We start from the raw sequence: 24,480 nt of genomic DNA, 5'->3' as shown, positions 1-24,480 counted from the left end.
GTTCATGCGTCCTGTGTAGATGCTAACTTCCAGCGTAGAATCTGCCAGAAATATGCTATGTGGTACAGCCTTAGTACTTGATGCAGGGTATCTCACTTGTACTGTGCATAGGTCAGATTTCCCGCAGGGACATGAGTGGACATTCATGCTCCATGTGCATTGCACGCATGCCCCTTTGTGTCCTTGACTGGATGATCACTGTAATACAAGTCCTTGGTTACATACATTGCATGGCATCTCATCAGCCTTCCCATGTCAACTGTGGCTCAGTACTGCGTTGCACACATGTTTAGGGTCTGACAATCTGTGTGGCTCACAGGCCTCAGCCTGTTCAATGGCCAATGACTCTGTCCAACTGTTGTTGTGTCTTCTTCACACGTGGGCGGCCTCCAGAGTTTTCATCATGTGTCCTGCTTACTGTCCCATCATCATTTGCAGTGTTGTCACATGAATCACATTAAGCTGTTGATGCCAGTCAACACTGCCTGTCAATACACAGGTGTATGGTCAGCCTTTTGATACCATGCTAGGCATCCCTGCTTTGGTACTGGGGTGGAGGGGTGCTTGGCTTCTAGATATGGTACACAATGAATGCAAAATGCACGTGATGCCTGAATTTGACCTTGCACTGCCTTCACATTTCCTGGCACACACCATGGAGTCCTTGTACATGTAGGTAGTGAGTGGCGTACACATTTTCTGCACTGCATAGACCCACTTCCATGGAAACTGCCACCTTTCAACAGGTCTGGTCACAGAAGCAATTCAAAGTTGACCCAGCATGCATGCCAGGTTATATGTTGTGTGTCACATGTCTGCCTGATGCGTTTGCTGTCGGTGTGTGTGTGTGTGTTGTTGTGTGCTTCTGACATGTGTAGTGACCTTTTTTCGCTCTATTTTTCAGGTGATGACGCAATGGATGCGGAGGATGGTGTTGTCATGCCAGACACAGGGTTGTTACCACTACATCAACCCAGCACAAGTGGGGGTCGTGGGGTGGTAGGTCACGAAAACCCCCAAGTGCTACAGTCCATCTTGTCTCTGGCTGCCTATGAGTCCAGCCTTGATGACGACTCTGACGTCCATGTTGAGTTGGATGAGCATCAAGTCCATGTGTCAGGGGTGAGTGATTCTGATGTGGACACTCCTCTGTCTGCAACACCTGCACTGAGGGATCAGACAGTCTTGGTTCCTCCGCCCGTGGTGGATCGGGACGCAGGGTCACCCTCCACACGAGTCACTGATGTGCCTGGGACATCACGTCGACGGAGGCATGTAGTCAAGCAGCCGCGGGCGGTGCCAACACAGCGAGGACCCCCGGTCCTTGGGTCCCGCAGGGGTCAAGCCCGGCAACGCGGTCGCCACGCGCAACCGCAGTATACTGAGTGGGAGCAAGACATGACTGCCAATTCAGAATGGCAGGGGGCAGCAATGGAGAACATCGCTGAGAGCATGGAGCGTGTGACCCGATCTGTGCTCCCCCCTGCTAGGCAGGTGCTTCTCCAGCAGCAGGCGGCACGGTCCACGGCCCGCTCGCTCAGGCTGGGCATGGCGGCCTCAGACAGGGCACGCCAGGCTGAAATGTCGTCTCTGCGTCAAGCAATTGCTGCTCACGCAGAGGCGCACATGAATGCCCTAAGGGAGGAGTATGCTTCCCTCAATCCACTCTGGGTGTCCTTATGATGTCCCAGAGGCAGCGGGCAGAGGAGAGGTTTGCACAGCTTGAGAGTACCATCTCAGCTGAGCTACAGGCTTGCCGGGAGGTGCAGCGGTTGTCCAGCCAGGCCTTGCAGGAGGAACTCCGTGTTACACGTGCTACCTTGCAAGAGGAAGCACGTGTATCACGTGAGGTTCTGCATGCAGACCTACGTCACATCGCCACACAGAAGCAGGCTCACTCGTCCGGCAGACTTGCTGCCGATGAGGGGCAAGCTGTGGCTAGGCGTGGCCAGGCTACTGTGCCACGTCCTCCTTTCCAGGATGAGCCAGACTCGGACGACCATCTATCTCCCACCTAGGTCGGGCTGTGCAGGCGTTGAGCCCATGGAGTTTTTTTTTTGGCTCAGCATCATCGCATGTGGGTGTTGAGCAGCACCCTGTACCTCCCCCCTCCTGGGTGCCTCCCCTCCCCCCCGGGTCGTATGTGGCCATTTTTGATTTTTCCTTTAGTTTAGTTAGTTAAGTTTCTGTTTGATAGTTAGTTTAATTAGATAATGTAGGTTTTCCATAGTTAGTGTAGTTAGTTAAAATTGCTTGTCTATTGTGCTTTCATGTGACGGTGCGGTGCTTTGTGGCTTTTGAAGGCATCCACTGTCTGTTCCAGCTGGACCCTTCAGGCTTGTCTTGTGTATGTGTTTGCTGCTTGGGGTCCTTGACTCACATATGCCACTCCTGCCTCCCTTATCCATGGGCTCGCAAGGATGGTTCGGTGTGACAACCTATTACACAAGGGCTTTGGACTGCCATATCTGTGGCATGTCTGGTGCTGGGTGACTTGTGTTGACACCCCTAGTGGGGATGATTTCGGTGTTATTGTCCACTGTTCAGCTTTTGCTAGATGGGGTGTTTCATGATTAATGTGTACATTCATTGGTATGCATTGTGTAGTATGTTTCTTATCTTTACTGTACACATGCTTGTTGCAATTCATGCCGTAGATATCGTGTTCCACACTTTGGATGTGAAAGACGGATTGATGGTGTGATTTCTGATGTAACTCTCTGACATGGTCAAGTAATGAGATGCCTTAAGAGACACACACAGATGACTTTAAAGCATTAATCATGTGTTTCATGCCCTTTCTGCAGGGGGATGAGCCTCCAGAGCAACTTTGCCAGCAGACATGGCTCATTGGACGTCGGAATTCTGGACACCTTTGTTGGTGCCCACATGCACATGTGTGCACAAGCAGAGGCACAGGGATTGCAGACCTACATCCTAGAACTGCTGACGTGTTCCAAGGAACTCCAGGCAAGGTGAGCGGCACAGGGGGGCCACAACACAGCAAAGCTTGCACCAGGCGAGTTGCACATGCAGGCTTAGTCACAGCACTGAGGGTGAGCTTGGACGAATATTTGTGTTGAAGCACACAATGCAGCTCAGATGTGTTGGTGGACTGATGGCTGTTGATTGTAAGGTTGTCTGGGACACCTGCAGGGGCAGTGGCACATACCCTCCGGTACACCAAGGTCCACTGAGGCACTTGTATCAACCATGTAGCCTTCCGAGACATGGAAAGGGGCAGCTCACAGGGACATACAGCAAGGGACATACTCGGGTGCAGTGCATTTCATTTCCATGTACATTTTGACTTTGTTTCAGTCATGGTGGAACACAACTTGCTCTGAAGTCATGGCTTGCTATATGGGTATGTCTGCTTACCCAGGGAACATTGCATGTTGTGTGAATTGTGACACATTGGTGTTCCATTTGCCATGCACCCACCGGCGGCTGACTTACTGCATTGACTGTGTATGACCCATCACAAGGGTAATGTTATATATGGGTACGAAGCATCTACACCAGATTGTCTGTAGAGTAGTTTGTTGCTATGGGGCATGTTTGGTGGTGTGTTTTTGTGTAATGGGCACGTTCAGGTTATTGACTGTGGCTCTCTTTGCAGCATTGCAGTGCTCCTGTAACCGGACCTGAGAGTGCGCAGGCAGGAGGCCAGCACTCAAAACCAGAGCTAAGTGTCTTGTTGTTTTTCTTTCAAACTGCTCTGCATAGGCTTGCTGGGGGGTGCACTAATGCATGGATGAATGTGTAATTCAATTTGGTATGTTTTTTTCCCCTAATCACCCGGAATCCTATCCAATTTTAAACCCTGTACCCTCTACCCGGTGTTCCTGCTTCCCATACCTATCCAAGCAACGTTCCCTAACCCTCTTTCCCCGCTGGGGTTGTGGATGCCTGTGTAAGCCCCAAACTTGCAGGCGCCAAAACCGTAGAGGGGGTGGTTGGTTCGTGCCACTCCTAAGCCTGGACTACAGAAGGCCATGACAATGATGTCCAAGTTTGTTTGGATTGTGTATGTGTTCATGCAGGTAGTACATTTTCGTGCATTCCCTACTTTCATGTGTCATTCCTCCTCCCCTCTCCTGCCACTCATTCCAGTTATCCAGTGTACCAACATCTGTCCCGACTGCATATCCCTGACCCTCCTTCCCCACCAGGGTCTCAGAGGCCTGTGTGAGTTTGACCTTGCAGGCACCCGGGCCACGGTGGGGGTGGTTGGTTCGTGCCACTCCTGCGCCTGTACACGGGACCTGTGACAGTACACATCCGTTCATGGTGCATCATTCTATGTTATGTACCACACATGGTTCACATCCTGTTGTGACATTGTTTTACTATGCTACCGTGGTTGTTACATCATTGTGTTAGTAGTTGGCCTTTGTGAGGTACTGCTACGTCAAGTCATCTACTGGAGGCTGTTCTGGTTTGTTTTTCTGTCTTGGATCTTGTAATTTTGCAAATGAGTGTGGACTCTGAGGGTGCAGGCACCTTTTTACACACAAGGTGGGAGATGGTGACGAAGGGGAAAGGTGATCCTGTGGCCAGATGGAATTGAGGGTTGAAGGCTCCATGACCCAGGTGCAGTTGTTCAGTGGGTCATGGTCATTTGTGAGGGGGGGGAGATTGTTGTTGATAGTTGCCTTGCCCTGCAGTGTGATGGGAGCCCTGACATTGTAATGGTGGTATCCTATGTACATGTTGTGTTCTGCTGATCAATGCCTGTTCATGTGTTGTGTTTACCTTTCAGGTGCGAGGGGATAGTTGTGGTTTGACATGCTGGGGTGTACACATGGTGAATGTTGACATGTGATGTGAAGAGGACACTGATGGTCACTTGATTGCACATGCATATGTTGAGTGCATGTCCTTACTGACCCACACACTTGCACTCTGATGCACTACATGTACAATCACCCTTGCATATCCACGTGTACACTGTTTGCCTTCTGGTGCCCACTGTGTCCCTGCAGCACATGTTCTGTGACCAATTATGGATCCTGTACATGCCTAATTTGCTTTTTGATGTGGTCTGTCGCTTAGATGTGATGCTCAGGGTGTGCATCACACACAATGGCTGTTCACTGTGCTGTGCGCTGAGCAGTGTGTTGCAGGAGTTGGACACAGCACACAGAAGCTGCAGTGTTGATTTTGCAATGCACAATGTGCATGTAGACAGGCATTCATTGTTATGTTACGTCTACAACTCTTGTAATGCATTTGGAAATGACTTATTTTGGGTGGGAGGTTGTTGGTCAGTCATTTCATCTGATTGCATGTCAGGCATCATTGTCTGATGCCACTGTACATTTTGGACATGGCAATGTGTACCTTATTGTTACTGTGTTGGTGTATGGGTATTGCTTGCCATGTCATGTTGTGGTTTGGGAGGGTTTGAGTGACATAACAGTGATGGCCATGGCCTGTTTTGCAGGTGTGTGTGATTCACACCTTACATGTCAGGGTCATCCGCTTCTCAAAGCAACTAGCTGGGGGTAGATCTCTCTCCGCGGCAGGGGCCTCCCTCTGGAACAGCCTTCCTGCCTCACTGGAACTTGAGGAGAACCATCTCCGGTTCGGGAAGCACCTCAAGACCTTCCTCTTTGCTTCTGCTTTCTCTCTGCCTCTCCCTTGCAAAATTCTTCACTGGAACTGCACTGGATCTGCAACTGGACCACTCTCACCGACCTCGGTCCCTGGCCCAGCCACTCTCCACTTGCACTGCCTCCCTGGCAACCCCTGCACTGCGGGACTGTCTCTCTATCCCTACAGCCCCCCCTTCCCAGCACTTGTCTGCACTTACCTTTGCAGTTGCCACCAGCTGGCCTATGTATTTGTTTTTTAGTCTACTTACCCTGTACTGCACTCCCCCCCTCCCCTTCCCCTTGCACTTTTCCCTTCCCCCTACCCCTGCACTTGCACAATCTAAATGACACCTGGCCTAGTAGTATCGTTGTCTGTCTTCCCTTGTTCCCCCCTCCCTGCCTCATCGCACCTTGAAATACTTGTGTATAGGCCATTTCATGTCATGTCATATGTGTGCCTTTTGGTCACACAGGATAGCTTGTGTTTAAGTAGCTAGGGATGCAGCCAATGTGGCACTTCCATGGCAACTATCTCAGGGTGGTAGGGTTGTGACAGTTGACTGTCTCTTTGTCATCATCGATTGTCACCTGGTATGTGCCAGGCCTGTGTGCACTCCGCAGGGGTGGGAGTTTAGGTGAAAAATGTGGCCACAAGCTGTGTCCGGGCTTCCTCGCCACGTGCCCTGTCCCCTCCCATGGGCAGCGCCTGTGCCTGTGGTTGGGGATGTGGGGGCACCACCATGTCCACCGGTACGCCCTGCCGTGTTGCAACATTGTGCAGGACACATGCTGCCACAATGATCCTGCACACTACTGGGGGTGCATAGAGTAGCTGCCCGCCAGAGCGGTCAAGGGAGCGGAAACGTGACTTGAGCACTCTGAATGTGCGCTCCACTATGGCCCTGGTTGCAATATGGGCGGCGTTGTATCTTACCTGGGGTGGTGTGGTGGGGTTCCGGATTGGCGTCATCATGTGGTTGCTCAGAGGGTAGGCACTGTCCCCTGGGGAGGTGTAAATGGTTGTGATTATTGGGGTTTGTGTATTTGTGTGTGTGACATGCATGCATGTGCAAGGGCATTTGTACTCACCTAGGAGCCATGTGTCGCCATGCTGCCCAGCTTCCAGGACCCGGCTCAGGGCGGACATTCTGTATATGAAACTGTCATGGGTGAAGCCAGGGTAGTTTGCATAGACAGAGGTGATGATTCCCTTTGCATCGCATACCACCTGTACATTGATGGAATGCCAGTGCTTGCGGTTTCGGTAGATGTGCTCAGTGGCCCTAGGTGGACGTAGGGCCACATGGGTGCAATTTATGGCACCGAGCACTTTGGGGAAGTGTGCCACCCTGAAACAATCCAGGACAACGCAACGGCCTGCCTTTCTGCGGGTGTTCTGGGCATGTATATGTGCCTGCAGACTGAGGGGCGCGCTGTCATGATTGCCAGTACCTGGTGTAGGCAGCGTGACTGCGTGGCCTATGAGACCCCCCCCACTATGGCAGTAGTCCGCTGAAATGACCCAGTGGCCAAAAAATGCAGGACATTGAGCACCTTCTCCAAGGGGCTCAATGCTTGGGAGCAAAGGGTGGGGGATGTAAGGTCATCTTCCCACTCCCTGACCAGGTCTAGGATGATATGGGGTGGAAACCTATACCTGCCGTATACCTGGTCGTCAGGCATCCCAAAAAGGCTTGTCCGTGGTGCGAAAATGCGTGCCCTGGCTATTCTCCTCCTCCTGCGGTGTCCCACGATCAGTGCTGCGACAAATGGGGCATTCATCGTAGCTGTATATATGTGTTTGTTGTTTGCGTGCACTTTTATACTGTGCGCGGGGACGCTTCCGCCTGCCTTCGTGTGGCGGACGCGTTGACGCCTGTGTGCGTCTTTTGTCGTGCGCGGGTTTCCCGTATTCGAATCCATGAATACGGGTTGTTGGCGTGCGTGTGGGCGTTCCGTGTAGTTCCCTGCAGTACTTCCCCAGTTACACCTTCTTTTTCACGTGTTATTCCCCATTCCGCGTGTTACGCCCACTGTTCCACCCACTTTGGTTGTGTGCACCGCGCTATGTGCGCTTTTGCTGTGCGCGTAGCACACGCCGTGTGTGCCTGCGTGAGCCATGGCAGGATTGGGCGCACGGACAGCGGGAAACACGCGCAGCGTCTTCCTTGAATCGCACGCGTGCGCGTGCGTGTGCGCTGCGTTTCTCACGCTTGCGCTATCTTGCGCCTGCTTGCGCTGGGATTTTCGGCGCACGTTTGCTCCATGAATCTTCACACCCTTTATCCTCTTCACACCCTTTATCCACTTGCATCAGTCGTGATGATTACTTTCTTGCCAGTGCAGAAGTTCTTCAGAGCTGGAGCTGAGCTTATAGCAGATTTAATGAAATTGAACTCTTCTTCACAATCATTGTTCCACTCAAAACCCTTACTTTTGAGTAATTCCCGTAGAGGAACTGTGTGAATTGCAAAGTCTTTAACAAACTTGGAATAATACTCGCCATTCCAATAAATGTACGAACTTCATCCTTGTTGCACGGTATTGGCATCTTATTGATCGTATCAACCAATTGTGGCCTGGGAGAAATTCCTTCAGCAGAGATCTTGTGCCCCAAATAATCAATTTCAGAACAGTTGATTTTACATTTATCCTTACTTAAAGTCATTCCTGCTCTGTATAACTTCTCACATACACACTTCAACCTCTCATCATGCAAATTTTGATTGCATGCATCAACCAAAATATCATCTTGGAAACAAATCACTCCAGCTGTACCATCAAACAAGTTGTGCACCTTCTGAAACACGGTGTTCTGCCAACACCAACCCAAATGGCATCCTCTTGAACTGGTAAAGCCCATCCGGCGTAATGAATGCAGTAAGATTCCTAGAACGTTTATGCAATTTAATCTGGTGATATGCAGAAGTCAAATCCAAAGTGGAGAAAAACTTTGAAGGTCCGATAGTGGACATTATTTCTTGTATGTTGGGAAGGGGGGTCGATCTGGAACAACACACTTATTCAATTCACGCATATCAACGCAAATTCTGAGTTGACCAGATTTCTTTCCTATGACAACAAGTGGCGAGACCCATTCACTAGCATCAATGCTTTCAATAATGCCCAGATCTTCCATTCTTCTCATCTCTTTTCTGACTTCATCTCGCATGGATAAAGGAATGTTTCTCAATTTCTGGGCTACTGGATTATGGTTTGGTCTCAACTGTATTTCATGCACATAGCCCTGAAGACATCCCACACCTTCGCGGAAAACAACTTGCATGATCTCCCTGTTGGTCATTTTATTCATGCAACGCCCATTACTTGATTTTTTTTCATCATCACTAACTTCAAACACGGAATCTTCAATGGTAGAGTCTAATTTAACTTGCAATTTACTCTGATGAGTCCAACTCAGGAGAGGTGTCCTGCCCACATTAGTGATGTAAACTTTACCCTTGGCTTTTCTATCTTTAAATTTCAATTTCGCCCAATACCAACCTATGGTGTCAATTTTCACTCCACCATAGGCTCTGGGATTGATATCAGTCTCGTGTAGATATTCATGTTTTTCTTTATTCCATAAATGTCGTGGCAACAGTGTGTACTTTGCACCGGTATCAATCATCATATTTATTTCTACACCATCAATCGAAACCAAGGCTTTGGGACGCTCCAGGAATTCTTCGTCATCATCTCCAGTTATGACAAATACACATTCTTCACCTTCTTCTCCACAACTATGGCCACTATCCCAGTTACCTCCTATCCAATTGGTAGAAGTATTTTGAAATCTGCAGCACTTTGAATAATGACCTTTACCCTTGCACTTGCTGCAGATGATTTTCAAAGCAGGACACTCTGGGTCATCGGCCCAGTGGTTGACACTATCACACCTGTAACATCTTCATTGGCGTCTCCTTCTAAAGTCCGTGGATTGCTTATTGGGGCTATCTTTCCTGTTACGATCACTGACAGATCCCTTATGATTGGGTTTGTGTCTCCCTTTAACAGGCTGTGATGACCCATACTGCCTATTAGGTACCCTCCGTCTGACAGAAGTATTGTTATTCATAGATATGGACTCATTTTCCTCAACATTAATACAAGATGCTTTGATGGGTTTAATATTGCTATTCTCCATCTGCATATGTTTCAACTTATTTTCCAATTCTTTAACACATTCTTCTGTATGTTCCACTTCATTCGCCACACGAAGTACTGTATCCAGGGGAGGGTCATTTTCTGACCAGAGTTTTTCTCTCACTTTAGCACTCCGGCATTCCAGCATAAACTGGTCCCTTAGTCTCTCATCCAGCTGCTCATTGAAATTGCACGATTTGGCGAGCTTCCTCAGGGCAGTAATGAATTTCTCCACACTCTCTCCCTCCTCCTGTGTTTTCTTCCCAAATGTATACCTTTCCAAAATAATACTTATTTTTTTTCAAAGTGTTTGTCAATCTTCTTGACAGCACGCTCATATTCACTGATGTCAGAACCTTCTTCTATTGATAGTTCCGGCAGGGTTTCATATTTCTCTTGACCAGCTGGGCCCAAACAATGTAACAACAGCGACTTTTTTTCTGCACTACAATTAGGGCCACAGACGACTACAGCATAGTGCTCAAATGACTTGATCCATCTTTTCCATGGAATGTTAGGTTCATCAGTACCCGGCATAAAAAATGCAGGTGGGGGTACACTGCTGAAGGCCATGATACAATAAAGTGGAGTATTGAAGAAGGAAAAAACTTAGTGCAGTCCAGAGTGGTGTACTATTTGTTCACTTACGTGTTCTGAGGAGCCCTTAATATAGACAACAAACACCATCTATGAGACTGCTGTGAAATGTTGAGCTTGATATGGAACTTCCCGTGAAACCACTTCAATCCAAAATGAGATTACTGTAAGTATTGCAGCCTGTATAGGGGTTCTGTGCAGGCTCCTTTAAAGTTTGTCCATCACTGTCCAACAGGCATGCAGTTTGCTGTTCCTTATCACCATCTCATTACATGCAGCATAAACGTGTGTATGTCTATGAACAGCCTTGTCTTGTGGAATAGAGCAGTCTTGTTCTTCATAGAACTTCATATATAGATTCCCTGTCCATACACATGCTGGCGAGCAGCAGCGATGTGACTGTCTCTTTAAAAAACGTTGTAACGTTGATTCAGCAACAGCAATCAGAGCGCATGCGCGCGTGGTGAATAAGAAAATGTAACGGTGAACTGCAGCGAAGTAATCAAGTTCGCATATGTACGCCAAAGGCAGCGATCGTGCAGGAGGAATTATGCTGGCACGGATCGATGGAATATACAGCACATAGCGAAGCGCGTTACCTTCAGGACACACACTGGGGGGCCACTTCAACGCTCGGGCATCATGAGCGGAGCGGCTCTGTGTGAAACAGCCGGAGGTCGATTACAAGGAAATCCTCGTCGCCAATTGTAGTGTTGGAGTGGAATGATGGACATTACACGGGTAGGATTATAAGAGAATATTATATTTAATATATTCACATGTATATAGTAACAATGAAAGGGGAAAGGAGGAGGGAGTCTGCTCAAGCCAGCAACAATTGAACAACAGTTGTCTTTCAACTCGAGTTCTATATTCCAGAATGCAGAAGGGAGCTGATGTTTGCTCCACCAATGAAATGTGGTAGTGGAACCATGACATAGTCAGGCAGGTCTCTCTTCCACCAGGCAAACTCCCTTCCATATAGCTGGGATACTACATAACTTCATCACTGCCAATTTTCAAGAACAGGGAAACATGAGGCAGCTGGACACAACCAGACCTAGTCCAATTGAGCCGGAATGCCAGTACTTGTCAGATATTGACGGGTATTCATCTCTACCCAAATTTAAAAATACCCTAGCGTGTACTTCTGACTAGGAGGGCACCTATGATGAAAAGATCAGGGAGTTAGACTGGCAGAAACTAAAGTTACAAAGGGGTCACCTGGCTGGCTTTGCAGACAGAAAAGAACAAGAGTCCAGGCCTCAAAAGAGCATTTTAAAAACCTTCACACATAAAGCGAGGTGGGGGGAATTCTCCACCATACCCGGAAGAAGGGATGAGGAAGATGAATACTCCCCTGTGCGAAAAGGGGAGTACAAGGGCAGTGACCCTGAGAGCCCATAGCACCACAGACCAAACACCGTCATTTTGGGAAGGATTCCCAGTCTCATAGAGGTCGGGAGCACCTAGAGAACAGGGAGTGGACCACCAATAGTAGCAGGTCTGAGCCAGAGGGTGAGTGGACGCAGGTGCAACAAAATGAAAGTCTTCCAAACAGAAGAGAGGTCTTGTGAAAGACCCAATTCGGAAAATAAAGGCCATACAGAGCTTTCTCACTCCATAGCATAAGAATGCCAGATACTCAGTATGGGAGCATCTAGAACTTTATGTCCAAATGATGAAGTCATTTGGTACCAAGAATGATCAAAATTCCATGGAGTTTGGCAAATGGACATTCTCCCCGGAATACTCCAGCTTTTTTGCAGGGCTGGAGGACAAAAATCACCAAAGATGGTCCACCCATAAGGTGGCCATCTCAAAGCATTTCTTCATTCACAGGAACTCTCAGGAGGCCTACCGGGCAGCCTACAACCTGCAGTGTGGGGAAGACCATCCACCTAGAGAGTCTGTGCAAGAGCTGAAACAGGCATTTTGCCCAGACCTATAGGCGGGTGAACATAAATAGCCGGGAGTTCATTAACACTTACTTCCATGCGCTCCCGAAAGGTTCCGTCCAAAAACACCACATTTAATTGACCTACCCAACCAAATGTTCTAAAAAAGGTACCACCAAATGTCCTACCCTCCAAAACTTTGACTTAGCTCTTTTTTTTAAAAAAAAAAGGGCTGCAGGGCTGCAAGGCTGCAGGGCTGTAGGGGTGTCCCCTGCAACTCCTGCTCACTATGCTGTGAGTGGGGGTTGCAGGGGTGTCCCCCACAGCCATCCCCCCAAAATAATAAAATAAAAGGGCTGCCGGGGCTGCAGACATTTCCCCTGCAATCCCTGCTCACTATAGTGTGAGCAGGGGTTGCAGGGGTGTCCCCAGCAGCTGTCCCAAAAAAAAGGAAAGGATCCTGCAGCACCGGTTCACGATCATGGAAGTGAAAGGGAACAGGTATCTCAGGGACCAGCAAGTCGGGGACAAGGTAAGTAGGGGGGTGGGGGTGTGTTGGGGGTGTGGGCAGGGGTGCGGGTAGGGGCAGGGGTTTGGCCAAGTCAGAAATGTTCAGGGGAGAAAAGACCGAAGGTTATTTCAAAAAAAGAATCTTCTGTCTTTTCTCGCTCAAACATTTTTAACTCGGTCTTTCAACCCCAATACCTCCCTAAATACATTATGACCCAACTGGTAAGGGACTTCCATGAGAGTAGGACCCTGGATTGGGTGATAGAACAGGCCACCCGGATTTATGAAGTACAAAAGCCCTCTGAAAACAAAAATAATCCTAAAAACCCCAAACCGTCAACCACACCCGTTGCTGCAAAGGTGGCGGAGGTGAAAAATACCCCCATATTGGACTTGGAATTGGGGGGCCTAAAAATACTCCTCCCGCTAATACTAATAAGCAGACTGAGAGGCAGAGGAGACCCTTTGATCCAACCCAATCAGGTGGTAGCCTGGCAGGGTATCCGACCAACGCTCCATCTGACCCTGCCACCTATATCAGCCCTAGATACAAGGGTAACAGACCCATGTTGTGGTATGTATGGACTCCCTCGGCACAAGGAGGGTTCCAATCAGGTAAGTTCTGCCCCAGGAAACCTCCTTCAAAACTTCCCTCAGAAGGGAAGAAATACTACACCCCCCAACCTAAGTTTCTTTCCCAGATACCCTTCAAACCCCAATTTCCAGAACAATCCTCCTCTCTCTCTCCCCGCTTTCAGGAAAATAGATTCCCAAATCAGGGAGAAGAGAGACCAAGGATGGAGGGTTATCAGGGAAGCTCTCAATATCCGAGCTACTCCGGGAGAAGGGACAGCTACCCTTTGCGGGAGCAGCAAAGGTATGAATCCAAACCCCCTACCAACCAGAAAGGATGTCTCAACTGGAGCAACAGGTCCAACACTTAACACAAGACCTGGGTCGCATGCGGAGGGCTTAGCAGAGCAATGACAGGAAGAAACCTCTGACAACCAACAGGCTCCCAAGGGTGGGGGCCGGGGGGGAGGGAGATGCAAAGCCCTAGAGGAAGCCTCCTCTCTCACAGAACAAAACCCCTGGAAACCTCTGAACCTGAACACAAATCTTCTATCCCTGAAAAGCTGGAACCTGGGGAACAGATGGTAAATAGGAGAAATCCTGAGCCAAAGAGAACCCACTTTGTGGAGGAAGTCCCCATCATCCCGTTCAAAGGGGAATAATCCCGGGAGGATTCAGGGAAGAATATCTTCTCTTTCAGGGATGGAGGGATCCCTCCCAAGGAAAAATGGGACCCAAAACAGCCGCTTCAGACTACGTAAGTATGGAGACTGACCCAGAGCAACACATTCTTAAACCCCAACAATGTCACCCAGATGACCCTGAAAGCACTGAGGTACCCTCCCCCAAAACAGGTTCGGGTAACTGTCTCCAGGAAAAGGGGGACAGCAAAGAATCAGGGGAAAAATGGGACTTCCCCAGCCCGTTTTTATCTGGGTGCAAAATCTTCTTTACAGATTCCCGGACTCTGACATAGAAAACTGTCCAAGATCACAAAGGCTCGGAGTTCAATATAAAAGAATTAACTGCCAAGCTGGCACTAAATGCACATTTTCTTTGTCCCCTTGAAGAGGGAGAAGGAAGATATCATTCCTCCGTCAAGGTACAGGGTCAATGGGCATTATCAGCGCTGGTGGATGTTGGATCCCAAGCCACCCTCTTGTCCAAAAAGGCCTTTGACCAACTAAATTCAGGAAGGGGGAGAATCACCAAATCCCCCTGAAACCTCTTCCTGGACAACTCCCAAACTTTAATGGGATTGATATTTCTGTCGAAGGGACTGCAGATCTGGAGACCAAAATTGGGTGACATAGGGTGAAACACCCGATGATAGTCGTCAATCCAGAGGACACACCTTTGGAGGTTATCACCCCTGACTGACTGCGTGAACAAGGTCCTCAGGACTCAGACTAACCAGCCAATCAAATTAAAACAAAGTACAAATTATGTGAGATTAAATGGTACGTGACACATGATTGAACAACGGTCCAACAGAATTCCACTTTAGGAACAATCAAGTCCCTGACATCATTATCATCTCTTAGGAGAACAAACTGGTGATGGGAACTCTTCTCCATTTTTTAAAATCAACCTCCCTCCCAGTTTTAAGTGGCATTCTACACTGGAAGGAAATACTCTAAAATGTTATACCAATCCACAATCTGAAGAAAACCAAATCCCATGATAAAAGATGATGAAAAACCAGCTCAGTGTTTGACCGAGATCCAGATAAAGGGTAAACAGCTGTTTTCCTCCATTCAGGTAAATGAGGGGGGAGCCTGTTCTCGCCAGAGTATGCCTGAATAACGGAAGAAGCTTCATCAGCGAAACATTATTCAGGAAACTCCCAAAAGATCAGACCATTCCGACGTTTAAGTTGATTGATAAGTGGGAAATGGGCCGGGAAACTCCAAATTCCAAACATCTCCTGCTTAGCAGGTGCATGCTAAACATTTCCATTGGCGACAGAAGCATAGAACATAATTGTTGGGTTGTGAGAGATGCCCCCTCCGCCTTTTACTTAGGCAGTGGCATTCTCAATCGATTCGCAATTAATTTTGACTAACTAATTACAAAGCCTGGTCCTGACTGGAGGGTAACCCATGCGCTTTGACAACACTGAGAAAGCATATTGGTCAGCTAAATTGCTGCTGTATGCTGTTGAAGTTCAAATGGGAGAAGAGGTCACCATCTCAGGACAGGTGCAAAAATGTACGATTCCCCTAAAAATTAAGGGAGGAAAGAACCTCAAAAACAAGGATGCTTATATAAATTTGAATTATCACCTCCAACAGCAGGGTTTGTATTTACATCTGACATCCCTAGTTGAACTAGAACATGACACCATTTGAATATTGGTGGATAACAGCGACCCTAGCAGTATCACTTTGGGCGCAGACACATTATTGGAATGTCGGTTGATGCCCAACATTATTCTATTGACTTAGGTAATGAGATCATTGGACCAATTCCAAATGACTGTTACAATTGTGATGACGATATCCCTAAGGAAAAGATTTTCACCCGGCAAGGGGGGAATTTCTTGGTGTACTCCTCCTGCCCTTATGGTCGGGAAGAGGTGACCTGTGACATCATGAAGGATGAGGTGGCATTTCAAGTCAACAGTGACTACCTCCCATCCTTGAAACCTAATGTCCAGGCCAACACCATAACTAGAGATCTCTCCACCCAACTGGAGGATACCACCAAAATTGCCAAACCCAAGGTCTTTCCAGGCTTCAAGCAGATGGTCAAAGAACCAATCTCGCTGATGCTTGTGAGACCAAGGAGCAAAAGCAGAAGCTGAAACAGGTGTTTTGGCATTTTCAGGATATTTTTGCCGTGGATTTGTACGACTGGACGCACAGAGATACATTCAACCTCTATACCTATGGACCCCGAGATGGCTCCCGTATCTGTGAAGCAATACCAGTTGCCACTCGCATCTATGGATTCACTCACAGAGATTATTAACAACGTACAATCCCGTGGGATAATTCGTCCAGTCAACAGTACCTTTAACAACCCAGTACTGGGGTTACTGAAACCCAATGGCCAATGGAGACTTTGCGCAGACCTTAGGGATTAAATAAATGGGTCCACATGTCAAGGTGGCTCCTTCCCTACATCGATCAGGGACTGGCCCAGATACAAGGGTCAATGACCAATGGTTACTGGATAGTACCCGTGAGTAGGGAAGACCAGTACGAGCTTGCCTTTACCTTCGGGGGCAACAGTACATGTGGACCCAAACCGAGTTTATGTATCCCCCTTTGGATACATAAACTCTGGCAACAAATGTAATATCTTACTACATAAAACCATGCCCGACTTGGGTGAAAGGGGAAACCTGGCCTATGTAGATGATGTCTTAATCAAGAGCTCAACTGTGGAGGAACACATGGCTGAAATACGCTATGTTCTGACCCAGTTGCAGAAAGCCGGAGCAAATCTGTCCTTTCAGAAGGCACAGAGGTATAAGACCCGCGTGAACTTAAACCATGAAATCACCCCTGAGGGTCTCAGTCCCACGGCAAAAAAGGTGGAAGCATTATTGAAATAAAAAGACCCTACTATTCTGCAAGAACTAAGAAGCCTTCTTGGACTCAATAATTATAGTACTATAAATAGAGGTCACACACCATTGGTCCTTTTATTAAAGGCCGGGGTTCAAGTGGGAGGGGGTCCAGAACAATCTGAGGCAGTAAAACAACTAAATAGAAGACTTTCTCAAGCACCTTGTTTGGTTTACCCCATAAAGAACAAGGAACTTTTCTTGGAGACAGGGTTCTCAAATACTTGCTTAATGGCAGTACTATACCAAAAGCACGACAGGATCAACAAAGTAACCTCATACGCCAGCAAGACTTTGTCCTCTGTGGAGGAAAAATCCAACGATTGTGAAAAGGCACTCCTGGCAACAGTGTGGGCGTTGAAGAATTACCGCCCGTTCATCCAGGGGGAACACATCATTGTCGAGACTCCTAACCAGCCTTTGCAATATCTCCAAAGTGACCGAATCCAAGGAACGTCAGTAATTCCAGAATTACTTCCTGGATTCTGTCCATGCAAGGTTATCAATGGAGGTCAGATATGGCCAACACAAGAAGAGTCCCCTAGCGCAAGATTTGGCTGACTTGCATGACTGTGCTCAAGAAAACTGTCTCAAGGACGAAAGTCTAAAGATCAAAGACAATATGGAGGCGTACCTTACTTCTTCGCACAAAGTCTATGAGGAAGGCACGTCCAGGGGATACCCAAAGTTTATGTGGATGGGGGCTCATACCATGTTGATAATCACGGGGAAAAATAACTAGTGGCTGGCATTGGGAATGCCTAGGTGAAGGATGCACCAGAGCCCTCAGCTGGGTACAAAATAGGTCCCCGAAGTAGTCAGGTGGCAGAGTTGATGGTGGTACATCAAGCCATCTTCACTGCCATGCAACACCAACTCAAAGAACTCGTCATAATCACTGATTCAGATTATGCCAGGAATGGGTTTGTGGAGCACCTGATTAATTGGGAAAATCGAGGCATGTTGTGTACGAATAACAAACCGCTCAAGCATGGGAAATTAATTCAAGCAATTGATGATCTGGTCACCTCTAACAAGATGAACATCTATTGGAAAAAGATCAGAGGTCACTCCAAAATAGAGGGACCAGACAAAGCTGGAAATTACTTGGCTGACCCGTTGGCCAAAACCAGAGCCATCCAGGGGCATCTCATAGGAACTGAATTCCTTTTGGGGGAAATCCCGGTTGCTGCTGTCACCAGGTCCCAAACAAATGCCCAAACTGAACTCGCAACTGCCCAGTGGAGTAAAGATACCCCAGATGCTGATTTGATTACGGCACAAAAAGAGGACCCAATTATCGGGAAATGGTATCAACATATTAAATACCACGTGAATTTTCCTCTGGCAGAATATAATTATATTGGGAAAGAGGATCTCTGAGGGTTGCTGAAGTTTTCCAAAATGTTCTGAATCCAAGACGGTTTGTTGGTACGTAGATCCATATCTGGAAGTGACCATTGGGTGGTACCTACCTCATTTCGAAGCCTGATGTTAGGTCACGCCCATGACGTGGCCACCTCCGGTCATAGGGGATTTCATAGAACCTTAGAAATCTTGCGAGAGGTCGCATACTTGCCACACATGGGTCAGGACCTCAACCTATACTTCAAGGAAAGTTAGATCGCGCGAAAAACGCCACAAGCTAAATGCTACATGAGGCAATGGAGCCCAATATATAATTGCACACAGGATTCTGAGAAGAAGCATCCTTTCAAATGCATGTGACTGAAATGTACATATTGGGTCGACAAGCACTCGTTAGATGAGAGAAGTCCCATTTACCAAGTAGCACAGTGAATTACAACAAACTGACATAACTATTATTCGTTGCATGACGAATGGAAGCATTACTATTTTCAGAGTCTTGCTGAACAGTTGGAATCCTATACTTGGGAAATTGGACAAGCCAAAATTGACCGTGCTATTGCCATTCGCTATCTTGGGTATACCCTCTCTGAGGCTAACTCCATGAAACTTTGGACTGATTCTTTAAAATCCAAAATTCGCCCATTGACATCGATGATGGAGATCATCCTGCATAAATACTGCAAATACTCTTTGCTTCCTCTAATTGAATTCTATACATTAAAAGTGGAGCCCATAATTTTATTTGGGCTGGATAATTGTTTATTAGATATGGAAGAAACTCTGAATCAAATCCAAGGTCAGCTATGTAAAGAGGTTCTGGGTTTGGCACTTGCTATACCAAATGCAGTATTTCGGCATGAATTGGCCCATTCATCCTTGGCTAGTAGGTGGACATGGCGTAGACTTGTTACTTATTTTAAAATATTGGTCCTGACACTCTTCCAAGAACTGCATTGCATGATGTTGGTAAATGAGGTTGCCTCTATGAGGGACTTTGTGCACAAAATGAATTGTATTTTGCACAACATAAGTTCATCTATTGAGGACCTTAGTCTGGGTCTACCAAATGTAAAGAAAAAACTACATGAAATAGATTTGATCCAGACTATTGATGCTATGAAAGCCTATAAATATTATGTTGAGTATTCCCACGTTATTCGTAAAAAGGAATTGCGGTCGCCATATTTGGTGAAAAGTCCTAGTGATACATTTCATCGTGTCTACCTCAGGTTAAAGTTAAATCAGTTCCATACACTAGAGAGAACAGCCAATTGGAACAAAATCTTGCCCCATATGTCAACAACTGGCTACAGTCAATGTAATAACTTGTTGCAAAAAGAAACTTTGCATCATTTGGTAGTATACTGTCCATCTCTCGAGAAAGAGAGGAGAAAGATGTTGGGTAATTTTGCACCCTTGGACTTGGTGATTTAACGTGTAGCTTTTTGGAACAGATGCGTGAGTGGAAATAATATGTGTTTTCTGTTATTACTGTATCAACTTCTGTTGAAAATTGAAGAGCTTCTTAGTAAGAAAAATTAACTTTTGTTGAATGCTTAATTGATGTTTTTTCATTTAATTGAATGACATACCTTACATAATGTCAAGGACAATATGTTTTAAAAGTTATGCTGACTTAGATGTACTGTTCATTTTTTAAGATGTTGCAAATTGTTGTGAGAAGGAGGTTTTTAAGAAATTTGATAAATTTGGCAACTCATGTGAGTAAGCTGTATTCTATGGCAAACACTTGTTTTGTTTTTCCATCATAGTTGTAAAAGTTTGTTGTCAAACTAAAATCAATTTCAATAAAATCAATTTTTTTTAAAAAGTTGGGATTCCTGCACTGTGTTATGAAAGAATCTCCAAAAGCGCAATATTCCGACGAGGAATTTTCTATGTAGCAGTAGAACCAAGCCCCGCCTTGAGAAAGACCAAAGTCGGTCAAAACACGTGTTGGCATGTAACGGGCCTAACACTGTGAACAAATAAACAGTCCTAAGATTACCTAGAAACATGATACTGTCTTATGTGATGTTGAATGTATACTATTGCAAAGAATCTTTTTCATTGGTTTTTTAGTTCTCATAGGACAGCGCTTTTCCTCAGATCAAAAACTTGTGTTTTATACTTAAAGGGGTGTCTTGTGTGTGCTCAGTTTAAGTCAATTTCCCTCCCACACTGAGCTCCCCTACAGAAAAGGTGAATAACACTGCCTTGGTCAGATTTGCAAGTCGATTTCATTGGGCCAGTGATTCGCTCCTCTAGAGGAAACAAATACATGTTGACCGCAACATGCTTGTTTACCAAGTGGGTCAAATGTCTTCCGGACCCAAATTGCAAGGAGGAAATAGCTGCCACCCTAATGATCAATCACATCTTCTTTCGTTTGGCCTTCCCCAACGGATTGAGTCGGACCGAGGAAGTCATTTTACCAGTGAGGTGATGACAAAGATGTGGGAGTTACTAGGGGTAAAGAGAAAACTGGACATTGCCTACCGCTCAGTCTCGAGTGGGGGAGTTAAGAGGTACAATAAAACAATTGTGGGCATCTTGAAGAAGTTTGTGGCAGACTCTGGACCTAGTTGGGACATCCGATTACCGCTTGTCCTGATGGCCATCAGGTCTACACCATCTTCTGTGACAAAAATGTCTCCATTCGAGCTCATGACTGGATGTAAAATGGTGCTACCTCAGCATCTGCTCTACAGAACTCAAGAGCAGACCCTGATTAACGCATCCACGACTCATGAGTACATTGAACATTTACAAAAACACCTTTAGCACGCTTTTGCTTACGCTCAGCAACATTTAGAAAAGTCAGTAGAGGGGATGAAACCCCACTATGACTTAAAGACCACCAAGAAAGAGTAGGAAGAAAGGAGATAGGGTCTGCCTGAACAATTTTCAAAGGAACCAGAGCAAAGGGTAGAAGTTCCTCCCCTCTTGGCGCGGTGCTTTTGAAATTGTTGACAAAATCTCACCTGTCGCCTATAAGATCTGCATCCCTAAAGAAGAACAGGCGGAAGAGAAATGGGTTCATATCAATCAGTTGAAAAGCTGCCATCCCAAAAAGACTTTGCAACTGATTGAAGAACCCAGTGAGGGTAGAGCCCAGGAACCATCTGAAGAAATAAAAGTAAAGAATGGAAACCTGTATGGAGTAAATCAGACATTTACAGGGAGTAAAACAACGTATACTTATCAGGAATGTACCACAAGTAATGATCATGTTCTGAATTGTATACGTCAAGTGAAAAGTAATGTGTAACTGGATGTTTTGTTGTCAATTCGCACGTCGATCATACCGGGGAAATTAGTACTGTATAAAATACTTAACCTCTCATTTATTCTCAGCAGATTAAATAACTCCTTGCATCTACAGGCCGGAGATGGAGCTACCATAAAGGGAGGGGTGGTCCAGTACGAAAATCCCAAACCCAAAAAGAGTGGAGTGCAGACCAGAGCGCCACTCCTTCAGGACAGGGACAAGAGTGGATGTGCTCTGACGAAGATTGTCAGGATGAACCAATGTCACAAGGAAACAGAAACCCCACTTTCTCCTTGCTCTCCTCTCCTCAAAGACCCAGGAGGGGGGACCTGCGGGGTGAAACATAGCCCCAGAATGCCAGAAATAAATGGGCCAGAGGGATTTGTGAAGTCCCATTGAAGTATAAGGCCAGCACAGAAATGGCGATATCAGACATGAGGCCTATGGAACTAAAGACAGGCCTAAATCTCAAATGAAGGAGACATGATGGGAAGTTCAAAACTGCAAAGATATGCACAGTGCATTTCAGCAAGGAAAAGAAAGGCATGTGGTGGGCAATGCTGTTTTACTAAATCCATGGAAAGCTACACTTTTTACTTAAAGAGACAGATAGCTGTGTGTACATTATCTTCAATGTAAACCAGACTGAGCTCCAGTAATCACTAGTAAAACCAGATTTATTGCAATTATAAGAAATAAAAGAAATTCCTTTTTCCTCATCCAAATGATAGTATGCTAAGAGAAGTGCTCACTTGGTTTCAGAATTTGAACATGGTTTTCTCATATAACTGCCCAATACAATACATATGGACAATCCAGAAGAGATACTCATGTCTTTTGCAACTGTGAGATTAAAGAAGTACATTACACATGGATATAAGGCCCAGGTGCCTTATTAAATGTCATGTAAAACGCATTGGGCCTCATTGCAAGGTTGGAGGTAGCAATGGCGCCATTAGTGCCATGGCTGCCTCCAAAATTGTACTGACTCCGTTCTGGATGGATGTAGCAATTACTGGTCCATACCGAGGTCGGAGGGACCGGTAATTCCCCATTCACCAGAGCCATTCCCCATTCTAACTTGAGCCCCCATAGGGCTCAATGGGAAGGGGGAAGGCAGCAATAACGGTACCGTAAATGACGGTACCATTATTGACCCCGGTGCCCCTTTGCGGGTCCCGTCCTTAAGGCCTGATAAAAGCAGGCTTTAAGGAAGGACCCGCAAAGGGAACTCATAGTAGGGCGCAAAGGGATTACCAGCACCGGTGTCATTACTGGTGCCCGGTATCCCTTTGCACCCTACTTGTAATGAGGCATTCTGTCTGAGTTTAAAAGCCATTTCATGCAGAATTTTACATGCAGCCAGTCATTTCTCCTGAAAATGAAACTTAACCTCCAAGACCTTGTCTCTGCTGGCCCAGGAGAGGGAGGTCTGGTTGTTAACAATCAATCAGGTCCATTGCTTGAAAAAATTTAAAGAAATACACTGCCTAGATTTAAACCATGGTGGAAACAGATAAAGCCATGCCTGTTCTTTCCGCAGAAGTGACCTTGAGGTCACAACTCCCATAAAATGTTCATTACAGTTGCAGCCAAGGCCATTACACTGCCACAAAGGGACAGGTGATGATAAACATGAGCCAGCCTCTGGCTGATCACATGCTAAAGGAGAAATTAAACTTAAGGGAACAAAGGAAAGGTTGGAGTTACATATCATTGTATAAAAAGGGCAGCGTATATGCCAAAACGGTCATTCCAGGCGTGTATTAAAGGTGACAGTAAACCCCTTTGACCCATGCCAACATTCTTGTGTGATAAACATAACAGAAGTTATTAATGAAAATTTGATTGGGGCCTTCCCTTGATTCAGAGAGATTTGAAAGTTGGTGTGAGGGTGAAGGACACAATTAACATGGGAACTATGAAGTGGCATATTTTTCACTGATACGGCTCCTGAGTAAACAAAGAAAAACATATCTCTGCATAGGATGGGCATGCCGACTTCAGAGTAGCATCATCTGATTTGCCTTAAAATGTAGTTCTTAAATATATATCCATACATGTAAAGATTTGAAAAATTGGGTTACTTGCCATGATGATAAGAGTTTCAGAGTTTAAACAGGCCAAGCCCACATGTCATTTTGGGATGACAAAGCGTTCTCCTCCCACAGCTTTCCTAACACACACCCCTCATCTCTTGGTCCTATTAGTACACATGTGGGAGGTGCGTACAGAAAACCAGAAAACCAACCAATCCCTTTTGTGGGAATCATGACAAGCATGTGATGTCATTTGCCCTATAAGTAAACCAGTTTGCAGCAGAACTGGACTTTTTCCACTTATTCCGGGAGGTAACCTGATGCTGAACTCTTGCGTGAAACACCCAGGCAGAGAGGCCCCAAATCTTGCTTTGGGGAAAGGGACCAGGAGACATAGCGGCTTACTGGGACCCCTTGGAAGAGCCAGAGGGGACTATCCTTGACTGACACCCTTGCTATCCCAGAGGTGCACTCCTGTTCCCTGATGCCCATTACTCTCCTGAATGTAAAACTATCCCCAAAGCCAGAGATTGTGTAGGCCCTGCATTTTAAAGCATTGTTTTAGTTATTCCCCCATAGCAAAATACCCTGCTTGTCTGTGTAGATCCTTAGCATACTTAAAGTAAATTCATTAATTCCCCTATAGAAATCACAGGATGTGTTTTGTTAGCATTCGAAACTAACAAGCTCTTCCGAGTGCGTTTTGAGCCGGTATACATAAAGATTTGCCAAAAGAATGAATCCCAAAACCCTGTTTCCAAGTGAGGGTCCCGGGTGCAAAATGAAATTCCCCATTGATCCCATTAATTTTAAATCAGAAGTGTGAAGCCTTGTGTTTCCTTTGCATGTGTGGTGTGAAAAACAAAATTGCCCCTTTGTTCCCTTTGTTCTTTGACCCAAA

This window comes from Ambystoma mexicanum, chromosome 3q (assembly GCF_040938575.1).
Source record: "Ambystoma mexicanum isolate Mex_15411 chromosome 3q, UKY_AmexF1_1, whole genome shotgun sequence".
Lineage (NCBI taxonomy): Eukaryota > Metazoa > Chordata > Amphibia > Caudata > Ambystomatidae > Ambystoma > Ambystoma mexicanum.
This window is presented reverse-complemented; position numbering follows the sequence as displayed.